Source organism: Scomber japonicus, chromosome 17, assembly GCF_027409825.1.
Source record: "Scomber japonicus isolate fScoJap1 chromosome 17, fScoJap1.pri, whole genome shotgun sequence".
Lineage (NCBI taxonomy): Eukaryota > Metazoa > Chordata > Actinopteri > Scombriformes > Scombridae > Scomber > Scomber japonicus.
Window position 1 is genome coordinate 10,332,738 of NC_070594.1, and position 26,873 is coordinate 10,359,610.

General features: G+C 40.1%; 1 protein-coding gene across 1 annotated transcript in view; it reads right to left on the reverse strand.

The window, feature by feature from the left end:
* The window catches only part of fam49a (family with sequence similarity 49 member A), a 39,076-nt gene extending 25,408 nt beyond the window's left edge, over window positions 1-13,668 (reverse strand). Inside the window, exon 1 of the mRNA XM_053337129.1 lies at window positions 13,545-13,668. The gene's annotated coding sequence lies outside the window, so the exon portion shown is untranslated. The remainder of the gene's footprint in view (window positions 1-13,544) is intronic.
* Between the last annotated feature and the right edge of the window lie 13,205 nt (window positions 13,669-26,873).

The following is a 26,873-nucleotide window of genomic DNA, read 5'->3' on the forward strand; positions in this document are numbered from 1 at the left end:
TGATCCCACGTGCCATAACAGCGTACTTTCGACATGGACTGCTTCTGGTTGTACTGAGTTGCTTTTTCTTCTTCTTGTTGTTGAGCATTCACACCCTTAAAACCCCCAATAAAGCCATCACATTGTTAAAGTTGTGACCTTTGGCCAGGCGCTACCATCTATGCATACTCTGTACCTGCTCAGTGTTTAGTTTTATTGGTCTACTTCAGCTTTGAAACCTAAATATTAATGCACACTACTACTATACTAAATAGATAAGTTAGGCATGCAGTGGCAAAAATCTAATAAAGATTAAAAACACTAAAAATGGTAGAGTAAGACAGATACCCGTTATCTTGGATGACTTCAACTAAAGATGTAAACATATAAAAAAAATTGTTAAGGCACTTCGGAGAAAAGTGGTCCTCAAGTGGCATATGGTCAAGTTAAGCCCATTAACTTTAGCTCCTCAACAAACAAAAAAACACAACAACAAGCCACTTAAACAAAAACAAGTCAACAGGCCCTTGGATTGGCTCCCTGCATCCAATTTTAAAAACCCCTCTTCTGTTTTGACTTGCAAGGAAAACAGGCCTTCAAATTGGGTTAGGGGAGCTGCGTCTCCCTCAGGCTCCCTTCGCTGGAGCAAATGTGACAGCAGGGCGTATTGGGGGGGGGGGGGGGGGGGTTTGAGCTCAGCTTGAGGGGAGGTTGGCTGAGTTTTGCCCTAATATGGACACAGGCTGGGGGGTGGTGGAGAGGGGCTAGGACGCCACCACAATGGCAGCCTTGCTTCCATGCTTGCTGTATCATTGACTCTTTATCCCCCCTCGCTCTTACAGTCTGCTTCACATACCAGCACAGGATTCAACTGTTTTGGTCCACTAAACTGAGCTCTTTGAGGACTCCGAGCCCCCCTCTCCAAAAACGCTTCATACACACTAAAGTTCTCTTACATCAAGTACAGCTCATTTCTGAATACTCACGTTAGCCTCTAAAAAAAAAGCTCTCTCACTCACAAACCGTACATCACATATCACACACACACACACACACACACACACACAGCCGCACACTTGAGTCAGTGACACAGAGGCGAAGCGCTGCGTCTCGTCCTCGTCAGCAACTCTGTTCAGCTGCTGGCTCACTGAACCCCTCCTCTCTTGCTTCAAGCCAGCTGGGCCCTCTGCCTAATTTTACACTTGCTCATTACAAAACTCACCACTATCCCTCCTCCAGTGCACATCTGGCCTCTGGTGTAGAGAGAGAGAGAGAGAGAGAGAAAAAAAGAGAGGCTGATAGTGGCAACAGAGACAAAAAAGCTCACAGTGGTCAATTTTTTTTCTGTTTAGGGAGCTGTGGAGAAAAAAGGGGGGCGAGGGGAGGGGTGTCCGTGGTTGTAGTAAACATTTCAGAGAGGCTTCTGTCAATGCTGAGAAAAGAGAAAATGGGGAGAGAGAGAGACAGACTGCCAAGTCACATATGAGAGCATGAGGAGAACAATAGAAGGAGGAAAAGAAATCAAGGCAAAAGGCGAGTAGGAAAGTAAAGGAGGGCGTTTTGGTATTTGGACAGGAGGAGGAGGCAGAGTGGCTGCCTGGCTACTACCAAGTCATAGCTGCGTAGAGTGGGACTCCAGGCGTAGAAATTCCTCCTACGTCTCTGCTCAATGCCACTTCTGTTCTGCCGAGGCCTGCATGTCAACAGCACCACAGATACAAAGGCAACCATGTCCGTCTGTGTGTGTGTGTGTGTGTGTGTGTGTGTGTGTGTGTGTGTGTGTGTGTGTGTGTGTGTGTGTGTGTGTGTGTGTGTGTGTGTGTGTGACTGAGAGCTTGTGTGAAAACTAGTGTTAGAGGAGTGTGTGTGTGACCATCAAACCATCTCAAACACTGCAGGCTCCTTCTCTGCTGGGTGGACGCAACCAATATTATTTACTGAAGCTACCAAGACTTATAGACTGCACTCAGACAGATGTGCTACCACCACTAAAGCTAACTTAAAAACGCTGAATCAACTAATTCCTACTTGATGAATATTTTTTACCATAGGAAAGAAGAGCTAGCCAATATACTGTCAATTATTGATAAAATTATATTGTGACAGGCTAAAGTCTAGCTCAAAGCAGTCTTTAACCCTTAACTACTGTTCATATTCAGGCTTTTCTCAGTGTCCCCTCTATTAATCTCTACATGATTTTGTGTATAATTTCAGCTGCACTAAAACTTTTTTAGAAAGTTGTAAAATATGTCCTTTTTTTGTATATTCTGGGACAAATAAGAAGAAGATGAGTCATCAAATTTCTGGCTATAAGGAAAATGTTTAAATGTTATTTTTTCTTCTGTCAAATGTAAAAAAAATGGGTCAAATTAGACCCTGGACAGTATGTAAGGGTTATTTGTGCAAATTGGTAAAAGTGACCCCATTTTTCTGAACTTAAAAGCTAGGCAATATATTGTCAATTATTGATAAAATGATACTGTGACTGGCTAAAGTGTAGTTAAAAGCAGTCGTTAATACTACAAATTGGTAAAGTGACCCATTTTCTGAACTTAAAAGCTTTTTTCTAGCTCAGCAAAACTATCAATGAATCCACTGATCTGCACGGTCATCACATCTATGATTCATTTCGATTATTTCTCACAATCAAAAGTCAAATACTGCTTTATGTTACCACTACTGATACCCTTACTGTTAATCCTTTTACACACTGAGCAATGCATTCACACTACTTCTGGTTAAATTCTGCAAAAAAAAAAACAGACTACACCAGTTGCAGGGAGTGGGGGCACAGAGGTGTTCCTTATGAAAACAAACCTATTTATGGCTTTCAGTAAATGCTGGCTCTGCTGTGTCGGATCACTGCTAATCACTTCAGAATGGGCCGAGGCGATACTTGACCTTTTACAGACCATGCAGGCCTTTGGTCTCCGTTGCTGTCCTGCAGACTCTTGTTGTTTCAAATCAGAAGCCAAATTCAAGTGCACTTGCTCAGTCAGTCATGCAACATATCTAGGTCAAATGGATTTTTTTTTTCTCCTCCTTATAACTGCTTTCACTTTGTTATCTTCGCTTTGTGTCTGCAGGGCTGTAGAGCTTGTATCCCTTCCTGGTAACTAACCTGAGAAACTAGATCAGCATGAGCACAAGCAGAACACAGTGTCAAAAAAAAGGGAACTCTGAAGGCTGATAGTGATAACAATGCTTCCTATGTCAAATACGCCAAACTGAGACGTTATCTGGGCAGCTTCAGGAGCCACTGACCACTCATACACATACACACACACACACACACACACACACACACTGCATGTATGCAACAACAAGAAAAAAAACACCCTGCAAACCTCCAAGTACTTATTACATAATCATATTATCACGACTAATAACCAGCATTCATGATCACAATCCCACCAGTACAATAATCAGGATCAGAGTTTAAGCTATTACTCCCTCCCCACCCCACCCACCCACCCACCCACACAACACAGACTTTAATCAGTCTCTACAGTCAGTGCCCCGCCATGACCGAGCTTGAACTGCTACTGCTGTAGTTTTGGTTTTACTGATGACCCTCCTCTTCGCCTGCACGTGACGACTGTCATCCTAATATATTTCTAGCTCTCAGAGAGCGTTAGCCTGTCTCAAACAATAAACAGCTGTAAATCCCTGGATTCCTGCACCTGCAGAGATCAGTGAGCCCGCTGCTGAATTGCAAAAAGCTGGTCAGGAAGAGGCTGAGATCCTTCTGCCAGCTGTGGAACGTAAGAAGAAAAAAATAAGCGGCTAAGTTAGCATGCTATTATTTATAAAGACTACGCTGTATTACCGTCAGCTAGCGGTGCACTCTGTGATGCATACTGTTGTGCATCTATATCATAAACTAAACCTTCACTACTACTTTCCAACTAAACATGCTTTCAGAGTCAGACCTGACAGCAGTATCATGCCAGCATAAGGGAAGCCACTTTTAAGGTAATTTCACTTCAAAAGCCAAAGAGTGTGAGTCACAAAGCAGAAGTGTGTTTGTTTGATGGCAATCAACCCTGTAAAACTAAACCAAAAAACCCTCAAAACAACAAAAAACGTCATCAAGATTGTTGGTTTGCAGCGTCAGCGCAGTATAAATATGATGACAGGTGACGAATAATGAAAAATATGAGGATAATTCAGTCAGAGTAACTCCCTTTCATCTCCGTGCTTTCATTACTTCCAAACTAGTTTGGTACTGTAACACATTTTTCCAAGGCTGTCCAATTTTCCAGTGGCCTAGAAAGTATGATGCTTTCGGCATTTGTGCATAAATAAACTGCCAAAGCAAAGAAACCTGTTGTTGAGAGTAGTTTGCAACAAAATGTGACAAGACAGATGGCGCGCATTTTAAATAACCGCGTCATACCACCACTCATGTTTCAAAAGACAACGACTACCTATCTGACATGATGCAGCATGAGATCTTACCAGGTTAAACGAGGCCAATGGAGGGAGAAAAAAAAAGAAAGGGAAACCGGGAGATACATATCTTTCAGTAGAGTAGGTAGAGTTAAATGTAGAATGAAGAAAACCTTAAATAAAAATCCTTATTGTTAAAGATTTCTGTGCGTTAATACATGAGGGATATGTAGGTTGAAAGTTGACTGTTTTAAATCTATTGAATGTATTTGCTTATAACAAAACAAAACTTTAGTGATTCCAACGTGGAGACTATGTTGTTACATGAGCATACAACATTACAACAAACTAAAGAAATACACAGTAGCTGTAATATTGGACAAACTGAGAGGTAATAAACATAAGAGGTCAAATGATTCATTAGTTTGACTGATTAGTCTGCACTGATAGGACGTTTTACATGTTAGCACTTAGCCATCTGCCATTATATCGGAGCCAAGTTCTGCCAATTACTGCTATGTACACAAAGTCAAGGTATTCAGTATCATTGTAAGTCTCAGGTGAAGCGCTTCAGTGTTTTTTCAGAGCGAGCGCCTATGCCGAATGAAACTATGCTGAGAGTCTCTACTGTGTTTTGCTGTCATTAATGGACATGTTACGTCTCTGTCCAGAGAGGTCAATGAACAGTACTGTCTCACACCACCTCTTCAAACAAGCATCAACATGCAGAAAAGTGATATTTTCAGCAGTTTCTTTCTGCAGTCTCTCCGTGGGTTTTACACAACCACAGCACACGTGTTAAGCCAATAACAAAACAAAAGCTGTATGTATGTTTATCTGTGCCACAAATCTTTAAATGTGGGGAAACTCTTGTAAACTTTAGCTTACAGGCAAAGACACACCAGCCTCTCCTCTCTCTACCAGCAGTGACTCACATCAGCAGCAGAGGGAGGAGGACAGAGGACAAGATCAGCATCAGTAAATTAATGTCAGAAATATTATTTTTACTGAAATTTGAGATTTGTTTTCTGTGGAGATATTATTGAGTTTATATAGAGATTTCCTATTCTGAACTTAAACCCTATTTTAAACCCTAATTCTTTAGTATTGATAAAGAACCAGGCCGATAAGAGTATAAAATCCGAATGCATCATTCCTACAGCTGGTTAGATGCTTCGCCCTGATTTTGGGATGATGAGCAGGGTTTTAGGTATTTATTACTTTGAACTTCAGTCATTCAGTTTCAAAGTCAAGGATTTCATTTCCGACAGTGTTGAATTTTTTCCACGGGGTCAGGGGTGATATTAAATCAGATATCAGCTTTTTTCCCCCTTGCTCCAAACTATCATTACTATTATTATATCGGCCTTTTAAAAATCCACTTCAGTCGACCTCTTAGCTGCACAATAGCATCCTGCCAGCGTTACTGAAAACTGCACAGAGAGCTGTTGTCTCACTGACAGGATGCGAGTATAAAAAGTGAAACGTGAGCAGGAAGTGTGCTGGGTCAGAAGGCAGCGCAGCTCGACACACGCTCATTCTCACAGACGGGCAGACAGACAGACAGACAGTCGGATAAAAAGACGGTCAGACAGGTAGTTTGGGGTAAAACAGGAACTTTGAGCAGCCAGTTTGATTCACATGCTGTTCCACTTGTGCCACGGTTGACTATACACAAATATCTCATTTCCTCAGACGGGAATAAAAACAGGAGGGGATTGGGGACGGCCAGCAGTGAATAAAAATATTTGAGGATTTTGAGTGAGGAACATTATTCCTGGTGGACGTTGAACACTGGTGGCTGAAAATGTTCAAACATTTTAAGCTTTTTAAGAGATAAGCTGTTCCAACAGCTGAGGTTGATTAATCCTGTTTTGCTAAAATTGTGATACTGAAAAGGCTCCTTGTGTCAGCGGGTGCACAAACAGCTACTAATAAAGCGACACATGATAATTCTGATTCATACACCTTTTTTTTGTTTTGTTTTTCCACAGCAGCAGACACTTTGGACTCGTTAAAGTAGGAAAAAGCACAGGTGTTACCAATAACATTAAACAATAAATAAGGTTTATTAAAGTGTCACAGTGAGTCGTGTGAGTATACACAATACCATGACCCCGAAACCTCGTTAAAAATAGTTAATTTTATTATTTACACCTGTGTGTGATAGTGATTACTAGTCTCAATATCCACACACACACAGACACAGGTGTTTTCACTTATTGTGTCTGATTAGCTACCTTCTTAAAGGTGCAGTCATGCCAAAATGTGCTCCCCTTAACCTCAATGAAGAAGAAAAAGCTTCTTTTTTTCTTCTTTTTACAGCTGCAACAATTAGTCGATTAATAGATGAGAATATAAACTGATCATCAAAATAGTTTGTTTGTCATTTTTCAAGCAGATGTGTCAGATGTTTTTTGGATTGTTGCTCTGTGAAAATATGCAATGATGGGCATTTTTTTCCCCTCTTCCTACACAGCTGTGTTTTTTGGCATTTCCCAGACTCAGCCATTAATCATGAAAAATAATAAGGCAGATGATGAAAGTAGTTTTTGGATGCAGATACAGATTTGCTCTTAAGAGTTCATTCTGAGTCATTTCGACTTCTTAAACAGTCTACACTTTGAGAAAGAGCGAGTGTGACTAACATGTCATTGAGTAAGTATCAGCTGTTTAAATCCTTGTTCATATAACTGCACTGTGAATGAACAGAAACCAGCAGCAGAGTAGGGATGCTGGATTTAAATGATCTAAACAAGGACCATTTAAATACCCTTATACCCACAACATTCTTGGTTTAAGTCTGGCAAGGGACCTTTGTTGCATGTTGTACCCATTTTCTCTCTCTCCTTGTTTCCTGTCGGTTTCTCTGCTACCAACTGTACAATAAAAGCAAAAGAGCCCAAAACACTATATTTTATTTTAAAAAAAGAAAAAAAGTAAAAAAAAGTCTAATCAGGCTGAATCAGGTCCTTTTAAAGATTTAAAAGAATAATTTTTACGTAACTTTATACATCATCTGAATACTGACTTGTCCTCTGAGTGACATGACTTAATATTGTTGTTGAAATATGTTTCACAACCTGAAATGGAGACATAAACTATGGTTTCCATTGTCCAGTCTCTCTTTACAGAGTTTATCTCCCTCATCTATATTCCCTCATGTCTCCTTCACACTACTAGTCTACACTTTATTTCTCACTTACTTTTTCACAGTCAAATATCTGTTAGCTGAGCATCTGAGGCTGTGGAGTCTGTGAGAAGTCTGCAGGGTTTTCTGTTCCAGCCCAGATGGCAGTATTGGCTGAGTCAGCGACGGCCGGTGGTGGCTCACTACAAACTGGATGATTAGTTGTTGATAACAGGAGGAAAGCAGAGCATTCAAGAGCCAGTTTGTTCAGACTCAACCAAATAATGCTTTTTAACAAGTGTAATTAGTGTTTGGCCCTGTTTGAAAAGGATGAGCAGCACTCACTGGCATGAATAGACAAAATAAATACGATGAGTACTTGGCAGCTCCGTGACTTTTGTCGCTGTTCAGTTTGTGATAGACTGACTTAAGTTTTGAAATTCATTTCTTTTGCCAAAGCACATTTTTAAAAGTTAATAACAAAATGTTTTAAGAATGAATACTTGATTGATCTATTTTAACACTTAAAACAATCCCTTTTCAGAAGCTTCAACCATCAAACATATTTTTCATTACAATTACCAACCCAATTATTTTCTTGATTCATTATTTGGTCTATAAATTTCAAAACCTAGTGAAAAATGTCCATCACAAGTTCCTGAAAGCCAAGATGAAGTTGTCAAATTGCTTATTTTGTCAAATCAACAGTCCAATAATCAATTAACTATCTCATAAGACAAGGAGAGGAGGACAAATTCTCACAATCCAGGTGATGGAAGCAGGAAATATTGGGCATTTACTTTAAATGATTAATCATTTATCAAAATAGATTAAAAATAAACGGAATAACTGGCTGATCGCTGCTAAATACAGTTTGAAGGACGTTAATAGATTGAAATGTAAAGAAATACACCTCAAAAGATTTTTATTTCAGTTCCAGGATCTATTAACAAACTGTACTAGAAACTGCTGTGGGTTAAAACCGTAGTAACTGACCATATTAATCACTTTCTATTTGTTGTTGGTGAAACTTGAAAGGAGGAACTATACACTCAGCCACACTCTGATGCACATACACTCAGCAGAAGAGTTAATACTGCTACCTAGCCTGGGTAAACCCATGCTCTCATTCCAGCCAGATCCTACTTCGCCCAGAAAGTTAGCATGGCCACCAAGACAAAATCTTCAACTGAGATAGGGAACCAATCACCGAACAGGGAGGCGGGCTCAAGGCGATGACGACCGTAGAGCGACTCTGTTCACATCCAGCATGGCGACCACAGAGGTGCAGCAACTGTTCGAAGCAGCAGTAGATTGTGTGCTAAATAAATTCACTTTGAAAACATAACAAAAACTTGCGCTACATGATTTTTCCTTTATAAAAAGGATGTGTTCACGCTGCTCCCTACAGGCTCTGAATACGTCATTGTCTATCGTTGATATGATTGGCTGTAAGTTTGGCCAGTAGCGTACAGAAGCATTTGATCAACATTCGTTGATCCCGCCTCAAATACGAGGAAATGAACGGTTCCCCGCCAGACCCTACCTCAATCTCACATGAGATTGAGACGCAGTCTGGTGTTAGCCAGGCTAACTGCTACCTGGATCTTCAGTCAGACCTGGGCCTTGACAGTTAATCTAGACTAGACTAGAGTAGACTAGATTTATGGTCTTTCAGAAACAACCCAGGTGTCAGGGAAACCCAAATAAGTCCTTAGTGGGCTCCATTGGCATACACAAAACATAAAGCTGCACTTATCTGGGGCTAAAAATCTACAGTCAATACAATCTGACCATAACTGATGTCAGAGACAAATGAAGAAGGGTTTAAGATTAGGTGATATGAAAAAAAAGACTTCAAACATAGATATACCTGTAAGAATCTGGCTCAAAAATACTCAAAATCTGTACGATAGTGAATTGTGGGGTCCTGTTGTAAATCAAGACCGTGAAAAATGGGACAAACACCCAGTAGAAACCCTGCAAGATCACTCTTAGAGTCACATCCTCAACAATGGATGCCAAGACTGAACTGGGTCAATTTCCCCTTTTAATTAGGATACAAAAAAAGAAAAGAGCACTCAGATTCTACAAACACCTAAAATCAAAGTGACTCTTAACACCAACCACTACAAAGCTCTCCATTGCCAAGAGAGGAGAACACAGAGGAGGAGTCCTCTCACCTCCTCCAACAGCACAAGGCCTCAGGACAGCCCACACACAATCCAGCTCAACCAAATTATAGCTAAAGAAAAAGAAAATTACATTAACTATTGGACACAAAACTACCACAAAAAACTCAAAGCTAACTTCAACACTATTCTGCTCTGAACAGGCGGTAGGTAGCAGACTTCGTGACTACTGTGACTGATCAGAAATTAACTACATACAGACGTGGTGATCATAGCTTGGCCAACACAGGCTGGGAGAGACAGAGAGGGGCAGAGCAGCATTTCCTCCTAACATGCACAAACTTCTTTACACAAGTTAAATGTAAAGGCCAAGATTTTGATACTCTGACAAAGATGCAACATCTACTTGGAGAAAATAGTGTCTCAGCCACAAGAGACAAGCAGCACAATACCACATGACTGCAGTTGCTGCAGTTAGTCTCCTCATAGCTCACACTCCCTTTGATTTACTCTACTTCATGTCATTTTTACATTTGAAACTTAAGATGTTGTATTATATATTGTTCTTAGTTTCTTTATTGTTTCAAAACAAACATTATTTACTTGGATGTAGAGTGGTCTAAGGACTGAAAGTCAATCTTCAGTCACCACACACACAAAACACGTGTTTACTGTTTTCTTTCATTTTCATTTCTTCATTCATTTTATTTAAGGAATCTCATTATTGAATGTATCATATTGTTCACCTGACGCTCATGCTGAATTTAATTACATGATCAAATGCGCCACAGACACTGTGGCAGTGCTGCAGGCTAACCTCAGTTGGCTCAGACAGTGTATCTGTGATATAAGAGGGCTTCACACTGCTTGTTCAGCTAAAACCTCAATCAGATATTAGGCTTGGCACTGATGCAGTCTGCACTGCTGGAAGGAAATCCTTTGGGATTTTTCATTTAGTGTCACAAAGCAACTTGTGATTCATTGCTGGACTCTACCAAACAAAAATTGCTGCTGCAAGCACTTTCATTTGGAGTCTGAGAGCAGCTAAACTGCAAATATCACGTTACCTCTATCTGGCCTGCTGAGAGCTTGAAGCAGCACATTTCAGTAGCTAGATGCCTTTTTGTACTCATAAGGACTGTAATGGGTAAAGTCATCTTATTTCACACATCAGAAGTCAGTATCAATACCAGTTGTGTTTTAGGTGATATTTCGTTGATCATAACAGCACACAATCACCCAATAGGTGTAGTTTTGGTTTAGTTTTGACATGAAATCATATTTTGTTCCCATGTTTAGTTATTGTGAAGGTTGCAGAGGTCAAACTTTATTACTGGCTAATTTATTATGATACAAATAATACACTAAACACTTTCCACACACTTCTCTAAAGTCAGTATTAATGCATTTCTTCTTCTTCTTATGGGATTTTCCTTCAGAAGTCGTGGCAGTGCTCTTGTTAGGGCAGCCTAGCAGTAGTGAGTAAGTAAAAAAGGCACGCTGCGATGCAACACAAAGGCTTCCCCGTGTGCACGCCTCAGGCAACCTGTAGTGCAAAGGCAGGTTTTTAAAAAAACACAATGTGCAGAAATGCCACTGTTCTGACAGGGTGTGAGATGCCATATCCTGTTATTCTGTCACAAATGCAAACCCTGAAACTCAAACTAAACTGCAAGACTTCACATTAAAAAAAGCCACGGCCCAACCAGGACGACAGTAGAGTGAGGTTTCAGCCACACAAACGCGCTGCTTTCAGACTCTGCCAAAATACATTTGTAAAGTCTGACACGTCTTTTCGCTCTTTTGAGTGTTTTCCCCTTTGCAGCTTCACATTGAATCAGCACGCCGTCTGAACCCTTTTACAGGGTTCACAAGGGCAACACAAAACCCAACAGTGACAGATTAGTCCGTCTACATTAGCTGCACATTCATAACAAAGAATCAGATCATCAGGTGGATATTGACAGCATGTTTAGACACAGGCTCAATCACTGTGATGTCACCTCAGCAACTTCAGTACTCTTTTACATTCACATACATAGTTCAGGGTTATAGTAACAATATAGGGGTCTTTCTACTACAACACCTAATCTACAGTGTGCAGCATGGTGTTTCTGAGCTAAAAGTGAGACCTCAAAAGAGTCAAACAGAGTGAGACTTGGGTTAACACATAACGCAACGCTCAAACCAGCATCTTTTATCCATTTTGCTGCTTATAGTAATAGCTTAGCAGGTTCTTTTGCGGTATGTGTAAAGTCCTGCATGCCTACTCTTGTCCCCACTGGTGTAAAAAGTGAATACTGTGAAGCACACAGCTCTGCTAAGCCATGCAAAAAACATGCAAAGCATTTCAACTTCTTCCAAGAGAGAGAGATCATGTTCATCCACAACAGCCATTGTCCAGTATGTTTAAGTCACAGAATTCAACCAGCATACCAGAAATGCTCCAATTACAGCCTGAAATACCAGATGGAACAAAACACATATGCACACACGAGCACACACATGCAGACACACACACACCCTGTTGCTGTGAAGTGCAGCTGTTGCTGTATGTCCTCTCAAACAAAAGAGCGCCATTTCAGTCAACTGAGAACCACGATATAGCACATTCCTCTCACGACTTACAGAACCCTGCGTCTCAGGCTGGTTTCAAATGTGAGCCGAGAGCCGGCATCAAAGGTGTGGCTCATTTAGAGTCCGGACACTTACTTTGAAAAGACCCTTAACACTGCGGAATTGAGTGGTTCACTTAAAAGCACAAGACTCACTGACAGCCTTTTTTCTTCTTTTTTTTAAAACATGACTCATTTCATGACTGTGCCCCCCAAACAACATATTAAATTCTGCAACCTAGTAACCTCAACATTACAATGCCTGGAAGTACTGGTAATGGTTTGGATTAGTTATATTCTGCCATAGAAACACCAGACCCAACATTCACCTTAAAAAACAAATACACACAAGATTAAATCAAACACAGCAAATCACACAAATATAGTATGAAGATTTAAAAATGATGGATGATACAGGATAAACTAGGTGTTAAAAATAACTACAGTAGTCCTGACCTGATGTGCTGTGCTCTGCTTAGACTGCTGACATAAGTGAAAGTTGTGACATATTGAACTGAAGTGAATCATGGATGTAATGAAATTTATGTACTCCAATAACATCCCATGGGGCAGAGTGGAGTCAAGTCGGTCTTGCAGCTCATGTCAAGAGAGAGGACTAAAGAAGCAGCAGCTGTCGTCAGGCATTTACAACACAAGCCTGAGCCCCCCCACATTAAAAATGTTACTGAAAAAGAGTAGTTTTCCATTTTTCCACTGTTTTTTACAAGTGCAGAAATCCTCCCCACATTAGAGCACAAGTATTAAAATATGCTGGATGCTTTCTGTCTGTAATATGCACAGTGCATTGTTGTGAGTCGGGGGTGGACTTTTAAGTAGTTTTGGGGGGCCTGAAAGCAACTCATTTTCATCCATACAAGCGATACTGATATCATTCAGTAAGGTGACAACGAGAAAACTCTACTAAAAATGTGACTGGACCTCAGCTAGTACTTGTAAGGCTAAGTTTGCCTGCTAACCCAGTCCACCTCTACTAAGCCACCAAAAGCAAAACCTGGAAATGTTAGTACATCAGTAGAAAAGTCTGGTAGCATAAAAATGGCATTGGTGGTGTTAAAAAAGCCTCCAAATAACTAATTTCAGCGGTGAAAAGCGGCTAATATGAGCTAGCAGGTTAGCGCTTCCTTCCCCCCGGCATCTCTTCCCATGTGAACTCGTTTTTGACAGTCACTGATTTGACGGGGATACGAAATTTGGCACAACACCAGGCGTAAAAAGTAAGAAAAACCTTTCAAAAACAGGAATAAAAGTTGTTTAAAGGCAAACAAAAAAACTCACCGGTTTGTCTCCTCGGGTGGTACTTTTTTAGTTGGGTAAATAAGCGAAGTGTTTGGTCGGGAGTAGTTACTTTCACCGACCTTGGCAGCAACAGACAACACAACAACACTCTCGGCGCGGCACCCCTCCCTCTGCTACCACAGAGAAAAAAAACCCAAGGAAAAAAGAGAACTCGAACGCTCAAGCCCCGCCCACTCACGCTTTTAATTGGTTAATATTAGGGACAGTGCAAAATTAGCCAATTAAATGTCCCATTGTTTTAGTTCTTTGTCCAATAGTAATGCAGCTAATGATTTCTCATCTGCAGTGCCTGCCAGATATTTTATGCCTTAAAGTCTAAACTGAAAATTGATTTAGTGATAAAAACACAATGAGAAGATGAATACTAATAATAATGATAATAATGATAATTAAAATAAACAAAACATTCATGTAATATAAGATGGAATATAACATTAAAAATAACAATAAATATAGTGCATAGTAAAAGTAGTCGAAAACAATATATAAAATCAAGTTTTAAAAAAAACAGTTATTAAAAAAAGTGCAGTAGTGACTGATAGAAAAGCTAATTAAAAGCTAAATTACTAAATTAAAGAGCGTTCTCTCTCTCTCTCTCTCTCTCTCTCTCTCTCTCTTTTAATGAAGCTTAATCTTTTGTATTTCTCCAGTGCTCATTTAATATAGTCAATCCTTTCATTTAGGATAAAAATACTCATCCTTTAGGCCAGTGGTTATAACTTTTTTGGTTTACGAGCCAATAAAATAAAGCAAAGTTTACCCTAGACCCTTCACCACATATTGCATTGCAATGAAAGATGATTTATTTTATTTTATTTTAATAATTTAGAGGCTTAAGGAGAGAAAATGCTCACAATAAATGGGGCAAAAAGTCTGTTATGACCCCTTAGATTAATCCATCGACCCCTAATGGGGGTCCTGACCCCCAGGTTTGGAACCACTGCTTGTGCCTAACATACTTTCTTTTTTTTCTTTAAACCACCATTAATGATGTTTAGGGTATGTAGATTGTAGTTTTATATAATATTATGGGTTTCTTCATGTAGGCTTCATCTTACCCTTGCAAGTACTTTATGGGTGAGGCATCCAAATTCCTAATATATCTATTAAAAAACACATTGTGTAGAAAAAGATAATTAATTACTTATACCTATGAGGAAAAAGGAGCAGATTAATTAATAATTTGAAATATAAATACAGCTACACTTATTCAGGGCTTAGGATTCAGATAACCAACTGGACTTCATATTATATCAGACTTCCTTCCTGCTTATAGCTGCTGATTTAGCCAGATCAAAGATTGATGGATGAAGTCAAAGGCATGTTTGAACATTGGTGGCTCTATAGAATGAAGGCTCGCATACTTGGCCCTGAGGGCTGAAATGCAAAGCAACAAGGAAGCACACACACACACACACACACACACACACACACACACACACACACACACACACACACACACAGCTTTCAGAAATGTCAAGGCTCTACAATCAAAACAGTCTTTTCATTGCAAGGCCACATGTAGCTTGCTCATGCTATTCCTGTGTGTGCGCTGCCATACCAGGTTGCCACGACGCACGCCTGTGAGCCTTGAGTCTGGTACTGTGGGAAAGGTTGGAAGCTCATTGTTGTCAGCAGTGTGGTCGGAGGTATGTGCAGGGTAAACACACCTCTGGCGGACTATAAGGGCCAACCAGGTCAAATGATGGGGGGTCAGAGTACACCCACGTCTTCCACTACCACAACTGGTGGTTGTCATAGAGTCAAGTTTCCTTTACAGTAAGTTTACACACACCCACTCAGATCAAAAAACAGTCAGCATTTGTGTTTGTTATTCAATCCAGCAATTATACTACATTACGTAATGTCTTTTCATTATATACCATGATTATAATTGTATAACTCACAAGTTATACAATTATGAAACTATGCCTCTTTCACTACCTGAAGGTTTCAAGAGTGAAAACATTGCAGAGTTGCAGCCTTAGGAGATAAACTTCACTAAAGGATTGCAATTTTAAAGATGAACACTAACATTTTTATGATTCAGCATACATTTTCACTGTCTATCCAGAAACTTTAATGCATATATTTTACAGAGGGCGTTGGTCCAGCTGTTTATTCTTTGACATTTAATAGGATTGCTTTGGAAAAAGAATCCAGTACCCGACTGAAGTGTCCTTGTGCAGCATATTGACCTTTTTGCTGCAGGACAGCTGCTCTTCGCGGACCCTGACCTCTAACCTGGCTGATGCAACACTGAAAAGGTGAAAAATGCAAACATTCCCTTTAAGAATTGGCCTATTAGTTTGTCACACAATGCTGTATGTCTAAACAGCCCTACAAACTATCCATTTGTATAGAATTGTCCAAAAGTGACACCTGGTGGTGGTTACTGGTAGTGTTGTCAAAACTGTTGCAGTCAAACAATGATCACTATGTGCAGACCAGTCATCAGAGAATATTTGTTATTCTGGCATTGTAAAATAACAACTCTAAAACTGATTAGATAAAAGATGGTTGCTCTGGGAAACTGGATTAGGCTGTCACTTTCCACTGTCTCTGCATTAAGTGGTATTAGAGCAAATCTAGATAGATCTAGAAGATAGCAATAATAAATATTGCTATCTTCTAAAAACAATAAAACTAACACCTATCGTAATGCTTTCCCTCACGTACCACCAGAACAGTAGTTAGTCATCATCATCACATTTATATATAGATACTCTTAAACCCATCCATTTATATCAAAGTTTTAAAGTTAGAAGACTTAATTGGCAACATTATACATGTATTGTATTTGCTAGCTTTGAGGCTACATGTTGCTTGTATTGAGTAGAGTTTTTCCATCAAGTGAAAATTGTCTGGATGTTTTGTATATAATTTAAAATAATTTCCCGTCAAAGTCAGCATGATATTTATCTTTTCCAAACTTGAGGGTCTTATAAGTTTGAACAGTGCTTGCCTATATAGCCTGCTTCTGCAATGACTGACCTGGTGGTAGAGGGAGTCCAAAAACATGCTTTAAAAAAAAACAACTAATTATTGAACTGGCCCATTAGAAACTAAACTAGAATACAATATATGTATACAATATATAGTATATATGAATACAATATATGTATGTAATATTATATTATATATATAATTCAGGGTAAAATGCTATTAGAGTGGGGGAAAAAACCTACAACCAGATGAGTAAAACCAACCCGTATTCTCTACCTGGATAAAAGGATGACCACATTTTTGCATATTTAAACAAAAGACGTCATGTTTAAGGTCAAATACACATTCAAATCTTGCAGAGATAACTTTGGTTTGCAAATATTAACGGTTCTGTCCATGCAGGTGCACTACTGCTGAATTATTATTAAAACCATCTTCAGCCTCTAGGGGGCAGTAGCTCACCACACTGCTGACTCAGCTGTCTCTCCCTCTATTTGCAACAATAAAACTGAATATTATCTCAATAATATTTTCCTTTTTGTACATTTTTCAATGTTTTACTGATTTCGAAAGCTGCTGCACTGAAAATGTGTTTTCATCCATGTCTTATCTGTGATGTGTAATTGCTTATGGTGCTACAGTGCAGTAGTTGTAGTTGCAGTTACCTTCTACATTATAGGATTTCAACAGCTTTATGCCTCTCACACTGGACCGTCATATTGTAAATGAATGTTAAATGCACTGTACATTATGATCTCTCCTTTATGGTGAGAAGATTAAGATGATGATCCTCCTAAAACAATATTTATGATGTGTTGCTGCAACAAGGTGGGTAGCACTAATCGTTATGTGTCTCTTAAGGCAGTTTAAGGTATGATGCAGCAAAACGCTAAATACTGTTTAATGTGACTGTAATAAAATGACATATTGGTAGGTAGATTGGGGAGGAAGTCCAGAGGTAAGAGACTAGGTCAACAGTGGCCAGTGTGGCTCAGAAGTGGCCCTGAGCAAGGACACCCAAACCCTGTTTACTGTCTGCTTTAATTTACTCTCAGGATAGGGATTGAAAACGAGCTTAATATGGTGACATAATGCAATTGGCTGTTGTTTCCTAGAGGTGAATTCAGATGCATACGAGGAGCATAAAACAATACATATATTGATATTAACATTAAGGCCCCGGAGGTGGAAACAAATACAAAATGCTGTGTTAGTGTTTCCTTCGTTGATTGCTTTTGGCGTTGGGCAAACCGGAACACCATTATACACTCGTTCATCTCCCAATGTCCTTACACAGCCGGATGCTGGGGTGCTGTTGCTAATGGCTGCGTGGAATTGTTTTGGATTGCTCTAGCTGTTCAAGAGCACACTTATATTTAAAAAAGGCACTAGAATAGCCTTCATGTGATAGCCTATACTAACATTAAGCACATTCTCGGCTTAAAATATCATGTTCAAGCTTGTTAATTGGTTTGATTCACATCATCGTCATTTTCCCTTTCGTCTGTTTTCGGCATGCCTTGGTTTCAAACAGAGGCAGGGAAAATGTTAAGTGATACATCAACATTTCCATTTTTGTGGGTCAGAATCTAAATGCTGCCAGAGCAGATGTGAGTATGCACGGATTCTAAATGTCACTGCTGCTGTTTGATGAAAAGGCTTTTTGTTGCCCAGTGGACCAGGTGCATTGAAGTGTCATTGCTACTTCCTCATAACCTCACCAAGCTGCGAAGCATCCAAATGTCACCCTCCGTTTGCCCTGGTTTTGGAAATACCGGAAGTTAAGCAGAAAGGACAAAAAAGAATAAATCCAACAGCTGTTTTTCCATCTTTCTCTGGTCTGGTGACACTCGGCTAAACTGTTCCGCTTGTTTGAAATTTCCTTCTGTTTCAACCACCATAGGGGAGCGATGTGTTAGCTTTAAAACAACTAAAATCTCACTGAACTTTACCCAAGGGAAGCTCCTAGCCTTGGCCCACTTGGTTGTTCCAGGTGTCTGTTTCACTTGTTGTTAGACTTTGACACCATCCAGTCTCACCTTGTCTGGAGGCTGCCAGCCCGGATGTTTGAAACGCCAAAAAGAGAAAGCTTCATCATGTATCATCAAGCTCACAGCTATTTGAGGGGTCTTGAAATTAAATGAAATGCTGTTTGAATTTCGCCTGCCCTAAAAGCAGACAGTGCCTAAGTGCTCTGCCGCTCTAAAACACCCATGTGCCTCGCAGAGTTGTCACACTAATTGGCTTCTGTTCTCTGAGCGTGCTGTGCAGTCACACACGCACATGCGCACACACACACACGCACACACACATACATCTTGACAGTAAACAGTAAACAGCCTTACTTAGATCTGCCAGGCTCTCCAGACTTTGGAGCACTTGTTGGATCTTTCTGGGCATTTTGATCTAATTAACTTGGTCATAACCCCCTTCCCCTCTTCACTGTCTCTCCATCTCCTCCTTTCTGCCTGTTTCCTTGCAACTCACTGAATCATTATCAAAGCTGCTGCTTCCAGACCTTAGTTGCAGTGCTAGTGGTTTGATGCTGCTTTCACAGTTGTATGTGCATCTCTCTCTTTCTTCCTTGACCTTCTTCACCTATACTTCCTTGTAAACATAGCAATAGGCAGCAAATGAATACTGCACCACACTAGCTATAGGTGGCTCTCTACAAAGGACTCCAAGGTTATTGTCTGCAAAAATATCTCCTTTTGTGTCCAAATCAATGGCCTGAGGTCCAAGGTGGAATTATTGGCGCAGAGACATATCAGAAAAGAGAATAGGAGCAGCAGCAGCAGCCACTGGGGTAACTCCTCATTAGTATGTGTGAGAGTAAGAAAGAAAAGAAAGAGAGAATGATAGAAATCATTCATAAGACAATGCACCTAACACCTAAAATCCACAGCATTTTCAAGCTTTTGTGCACCTACACCCATTATCACCAGATTAGTGTCAGACATTAACGGGGGCGGTGAGGACTCAGGCAGTGAAAGTAGATGAGCATTTGTTGCTCATGCTGAAATCGAAGAGAAGTCTGTGTTCACCCTGGAGCCTCGACTCTGCGCTTGAATATTCAAGTCTTGTTAGACTATACCTGCAATGAAACCCTGCATATGTTCTAGCTTGAACTAAAAAAAATGTAAATTCATGCAATGAGAAATGTGGCTTGGATCAACCAGTGGGGTTAGTCGGAAAGTTTGGGTATGAACTTGAATTCTAAAATGCTGATAGGTACCCACAGGGGTACTATGGTCCAATTTAGGTTTAGTGCATTTATCACTTCAGATTGGGTACATCATGTCAGCATCAGTAAACTTGGAACAAAATAAATAAGGTAACTGGGAAATACAGATAAGAAAAAACTGAGAACTGAAAAAAGAGACAAATCAGTCAAATCCTGATTACCAATGCTAAACTCATATCTCATATATAAATATGTGCACATTTGGTGGCATATGGTGGCTATTCTTACCACTGGCATTGATCATAATATGTCCAAAGATTTTGAGGATTTTTGGCCACTTGGTAGCAGAGAAACAAGCTGTAAACACCACACTGACACCTTTGAAGTTAATATGGTGCGCTTGCTGGTAAATCTCTATCTCTCGCAGATATGGACCACAAATATTTATTTGGAGTTGTGTTTTTGGCCACCTGGATATAAGCTCAATATTACCTCTGTAACCTTTTCACATACAAGCAGGCATTTGATGCATTGTTGATGTGGAAAATATGGATTATAGTCACTTTAAAGCTACACCAGTCATTATTTTTATATTAGCAATGGACTCTATTTCCTCTCAGCTCTTCAAGGCTAAAATTTGTATCTAATTCACGTTTCTTTTCCAGCACTAAATACCAGACAGACAAAGAGCCAAATATTTCCCTCAGGATTTGGTGGAGACCAAAACAGAGCTTAAAGGTTTTACAAAAATCAGGAGGTCAGAAACAGAACTAGAAATAAATGCTAATGTTCCACTGTGTTCCTGTGTTTGTCATAACAACTTCATAAGGTATGTTCACGTCACCTTTGAGACTCCACAATCAGCTTCTTTGCATAATGAAGTGTACTTTATTAGCACAAGTAAACCACTGAAAACAGCAGTGGAAACCGCACGAGCAATGCTCAACCCCCCCACAAAGACACACTGATTTGATTTGTTATGGGCAGTGGTGTTGGTGTTTCCCCTACCCTCTCCCACGCTGGCAAAGACTGAGTGGCTGCTTGACACCATGTTCTTATGCAATCAGCCAAGGCATCAGAGCGTGACTATCGAGGAGACACGAGGGACTACTGGGTGCCAGCAAGAGCAACCGACTGCTGCCTATGAATGCTGGGAGGGAGGGAGGGAGGGAGGGAGGGAGGGAGAGAGAGAGAGAGAGAGAGAGAGAGAGGGAGAGAGGGAGAGAGAGAGAGAGAGAGAGAGAGAGAGAGAGAGAGAGAGAGAGAGATAGTGGATAGTGAGGAAGGGCGGGAGAAGTCAGTAGATGTGGTAAACAACTTAGAAAAGACTCCTGTCAATGCCATGTGAGAGGAGAAGCAGATATGTACAGAGGAAGGAAAGACTGTTAAGGAGGTGAAGGAGGGAGAAGTTAAAGATTGAACTCTCATTAAGGAAGGAAACGGGACCAAAAACAGAGGAAGAGATTGCTGAAAAATGATAGAAACACAGGAAGGAAGACGAAAAGAATGAGACAGCAAATAGCAGGGGCGCCCTGATGGCATAATAGTTAAGACACATACTGTATAACTGCAACATCCACAGTTCGACCTTCGGGGGACCTTTGTTGCATGCCACACCCCTCTCCCTCTCCTAGTTTCCATTCTCACTAACACTGACTCTCGTAAAAAGGCAAAATGCCAAAAGGAATGGAGGGAAAAAGGAGATCAGAAACAAAGGGTGCAAGGAGGAGAGAGAAAGTCTGGGAGGGATGCTGCTGTCTCTGTGGCTCTGTGCAGGAGTCTGGCAGGGCCACAGAGTTGGGACTAAACACACTGCAGTACCCACGCAGTGCTTTCATCGGTCTCTGTCCAGCATCACAGTGCTTATTGATTTATGTCTTAATTAGCTCAATGTAATGATGGTGAAAACCCAGGCCCTTATCTTTATCCGAACAGGGAATTTATCTACTTACCACACACGTTACAATTGATAGAAACCTACTATACCAACAGAATATTATAAAGGTTTAAACAGATATGATTATTTTTGTGTGGAATTTCTGAGCATATCATTTCTCTATCTGCCATCTATGTCTGAAAAAGGATAGGACATTAGTAATATGTAATAATAAGAATAGACAGACGTCTAATATACTCTACATTATAGAATTACATTGCGTCCTCAATTTTGCTTGTATTTGGTTTTCATTCTGCAAGCGGAAAATACCCTGTTGGTAATATCATGTGTCCCCTTGGAGAATTGGTTCTGCAATATTAGAGGCTATTATCTGTTTGATAGAGTGAACTGAGACATGGAGATAGAAAGAAAGAAACATCATGTGTTGGTGTGTGTCTTCTCATCTTTGAGTCCTGACAGTGTAGGCTACTAAACCTTTAATCACTTCAGCTGCTGCTACTGCAGCATGGTTTCATTGTACATTATTTGCCCCATTGGGCAGCTTACCCCTTATTTCATAAGAGTGGTAAATCATATCTTTATCTGGTTTGGTAACAATTAAGCAAGCTGTGCATTAATTTTTCATGGTCTAAATAGTTCAAAATATAGAGCTTTTAGCAGGTCAAAATTAGTGATATTTCATTCTTCAGCTTGTGGAACTTGCTCCAGTTATTTATTATTGCACTTCCATAAAGCTGTAGTACTCACAAGAGACAAATTTAACAAGACATGTTGACAGCCATGCTAGCAGCTCTATGAGACAGACAGTACTTGTGGGCATTGGTGCTTTGAGTGAGTAAGTGCTAAGATCAGCATACTCATAACAACAATGTTGACACGCTGATGTTTAGCAGGTCTAACATTTACCATGTTCACCATTCTAGTTTAATGTGTCAGCATGCTAGGATTTCCTAATTTTAATATGTTACAGCTGAAGATGACCAGAATGACATTAGGTCTGGACGTATTGGAGAAATTTTGATTTAAATTTCGAATTAATCTCCATACTAAACCTCATGGTGGCACTAGAGTAAAAGTCAGGCGATAACCATAATCAGTAGGCTCCATCCTTTAGGGAATATGAATATCTGTACCATAGTTTGTGGCAATCAGTCCAGTAGCTGTTAAGACATTGTCCAGAGTGGTAGACCGATCAACAGATACTTTCATCCGTAAAGCCATGCAACTTAAAGATAAAACAAAAAATAATCAAATAAATGTAGCAGACATATCCAGACTTTTATTCACCCGCAAGGGTCAAGTTCCAGAAACCACGCAACCAATTTCTAAAACAAGCTTCCTGTTAAAAAATGTCAATCTCAAGCCCAAAATTAGATAACCCAGCTGATATAAAGTCCTTTTTCCTTTCATTGGTATCTGTCAGTGGATGCTGAACCATGGCAGTCTCCCTACACACTCAATCGCTGCCCCCGCCTTGAGGATTACAATGAAGTTGTCAGATTACAGAAGCCCTCTTGATGTGTATGGGGGATAAAATTCTAATTTTAGCAGGCCCCGCCAAGACCTAATCATCACTCAGTCACTCAGTTGAGCTATTCAGTTGTTTTCATGGATTTATCAGCAGTCTTACATGCTCTCTCATTGCTGCTGCTCTGAACTAGCATGGCTAACACTGATTTTCCATTTGGAGCTAACAGCTTTCTGCTTTATGTCATTCATCACAGGCAGATCATCTGTGTGCTACTATATGTCTCTCCTCTCTTCCTGTTTTTATCATCACAGTGGTGTTACCGCTTGGTTTACCAGCCACTGCTGCTGGTGGTAATGATGCTGTGATATGCAATTTATAGATAGCAATTTATAGATAGCCTCATAATATGTTTTGAAAGTATAGAGGAGGGTGGAGAGGCAGACAAGACACGTTAAGGAGTCATTGACAGAGGGAGACAAAGACTGACGAAGTAAATGAAGTAAGAAAACCTAAATTGGGAGGCAGATGGAGGGTGATGGGGGGGGGGGGGGGGGTTGTGAGGCTCAGGCTGTGTGAAAGAAGAGAAACCTTGAAAGCTTAAAGCCTTTGTAAATTTGGCTTGAAACAGTAAAAATGCATATAATGATATTAAAGTTGAGCGTCTCAACACGACTTATTTTGCTGTTTAGACCATTTGTCATGACTGTGTAGGTGTGGCAGACGACATTTTGATTTACATCTCCCTCGTTTTGATTGATATCTCTCTGGCTGAAGTACGAGTTGGACGATGCTTGTTTTAATTCGTCCATTTTCAACGTAGCAGCTGGGTCAGAAACTTTCTCATATTACAGCTAAAGAGTACAATAAAACATCTGAGGCGAGAAATAGGCAATGCAGGAACAGAATCTTGATTCATATTTAATCAGCACTGCCTGGTTTGACAGTTTGATCTGAGTTTCATGAGCTGTGCGTTCGGGACTCGCTTTCTCTCTTTCTGTTTCACAGATTACTGACACACCAATTCACCAATTTGGATTTCTAGTACTTTTGGAGGTACAATATGTAACATACATAAACAGTGTTGGCACACCCTAAAGCATACCGTGTTTTATCATCCATTGTACTCTAAATGGGACCATAGTTTACAAGATTAACATCATGCTGTATTGAAGAAGACGTAAACTAGCAATTGAGACCATAAAGACATCAGAAATTATGTGAAAAGTATGGTCATTTTCTCATAGACTTCTATACAATCTGACTTCTTTTCTGAGCCATTGGAGTCGCCCCCTGCTGGCCATTAGAAAGAATGCAGGTCTGAAGCACTTCGGCATTGGCTTAATTATTCAAACCTGGACCTTATCACTTGGTCTCTGGCTTTTATTGCTGAGTAAATATTTCCAGGCCAACATGTTTTGGCATCTGCATCCTTGAGAGTAGAATTCCTGGATATGAATTCCTGGATATTACATTAATCCACGGCGTGTTGTGTTACAGTTCACACATGCTTTTCCTCACTCAGTGTCTGACTTTAGCCTTGTAAGTGGCAAGGCGACTTCCTCCCTCACAGGCATTTTGCAGTCTCTTGTCCCCTTTGCTTTTTTCATAGCTCTGAATTTAATTCAGTGGTGTCGGCCCCTCGGGAGACTGGCCGCTCCCTCAGTGTGTTTGAACTCAAGCGTGAAGCTACAAAAAAAAAAAGAAGCAGTCAAAAAAAATGGATTTCTCTTGTATGCGGATGCTGCTGCTTTGTAGCAGTGACCTCGCCCATTTCATCAGAGCGTGTTTGCACTGTTGATTAGCTCTTTGCAGAGGAGAAAATATGATCTTCTGACAGGAGCTCTGACAACAGCTGTTATAGTATTTGTCTACTCACACAATGGACTTTCAAGACAAATAATGTTCTGAGTGAATCTTCTCTGTAATGCCATGGGGAAATTTTGTTCACTTTCTCGGAGAAGATGTTCTCCTCATTAACGCCAAAAAAAACCAAAAAAAAAAGCAGCATGAGAGAGAGGAAAGAAGAGAAAACCAACTTTCTTTAGTAAATAATGGATATTCCCTGAAATATACATGAAAGTCTCCATTCTGTATTTGAATTATGTAATCCAGAGCTCTGTGAAACAAGCATCTCCCAATCCCAGTCAGAGTTTGGTTGCGTAACACTGAAGATGGAAGTCAAAGAGCTTGGGGCATCATCATTATTTCTTCTTAAAACAAACATTTCCTTGTTCTAAACAGTGGCAGCTGTTACCAAATTACATAAAAAGAGAGAGTTGCCATTATTTTTTTTCTGTTCTCACTGTTGTTCTTTGCTTTCTGCACACCCACACGTGTACTCATGAATACACACTGCTTAGCGAAACGAGACAGATACCGCTGATTGCCTTGAGTTTTGCTTGACGGGGACTGACGTGCAATCAGTAGTTGGAGTAGTTCGCCTCTTTGCGATAGTTTGCTGCCTGCACTGAAGAGACATGGAGGGGACTCAGTGCATTTGCATCTGAGCAAACACATAATTAAGCTTGTGAATAGTCTGTTTTCAAATCATTTTACAGCTTGTGCTTTTTTATGCTTTCCAACACTCTGAATGTACAGAATGGCAGATAATTCAGGCCTCCTTCTCTATCTAACTGCTTTACTTTCAGGTTTTTTTTCCTCTTTTAAGGCCTGATTTCAAATAAAAGAACACATTACACAAATGCATGATGCACATTGGATTGCAGAATTGCTGCAGATAATTGAGAATTGAGCTCAGAGTCTTAAGTAATGATGTGATTTACTGTTCTTGGTGAGCCAATCGATAGGACACATTAACCTTTTCTCTTTAACTCATAGGCAGCTTTAAAGGCTACAATAGCACCAGCACACATCTCATCTGCTGAGATGGAGGTTTTCCAGATTCTTTGGTGGGTTAGGGTGACAGTAATACACCTATCTGATGTTAAGTAAGAATAGCCATTTTTTTAGAGCTAAAACGACAATGATCTCAGTGCCAAGGCAGTTTTAATCATGAGGCCCCAATTTGAGCCACGCTTCGTTGAATTATCCAGTGTGTAGTTTTGGCCGACGGGGCAAATGAATTGGAATGCTGCGTTTTTATCTCACCTCATTTTCTCCTTCAGCGTCTAGCATGACAGCGTTATCTAGTATCAGAGAGGATCCCTGCAGATTTATCGCCGTATTTCAAGGGCAGACGCATGATTGGAAAAGGATGATACTCTATGCACAGTTGGTTTGTGCTGCGCCACACCCAGTTTCCATCTCCAATGGAAAGGTTATTAGCAAGCGAGGTGACAATGCTTTAGTTACATACCTGTTTCCATTTTCATATGGAAACCACAGCAGATGTGTCCCCATTCTGTGTGCAGCCAATATTAATGGTCCAGCATTTTACAAAGAAGTCTTCCTGCGAGTGGAAACACACTGCAGCAGCACTACAGAATACATGTCAGTAGTGACGTTTGTCTGTCAGTGATGGCTGTGTGTTCAGAGAGACTTAACCCTTAACATCAGTATAGACCAGAGCCTTTGAATAAAAAGTAAATATGTTAGTGTTATATATTATTGAATCAAGACATTAGTTATATATCATGATATAGATATTCTGATTTAATCCAATCCAGATGTATGTATATATATAAATATCAACAAAACTAATCTTGAAAGGGGTCCATGCTTTTCCTTATCTTCAGTCACATATGTAATGTTACAATGTTGGATTTTCATATTAAATGTGGCCAAAGTGTCAAATAATGAGGTAAACATATGTAAAAGTAAAACTTGTGAGCTGCAGACTGCTCTGAACAC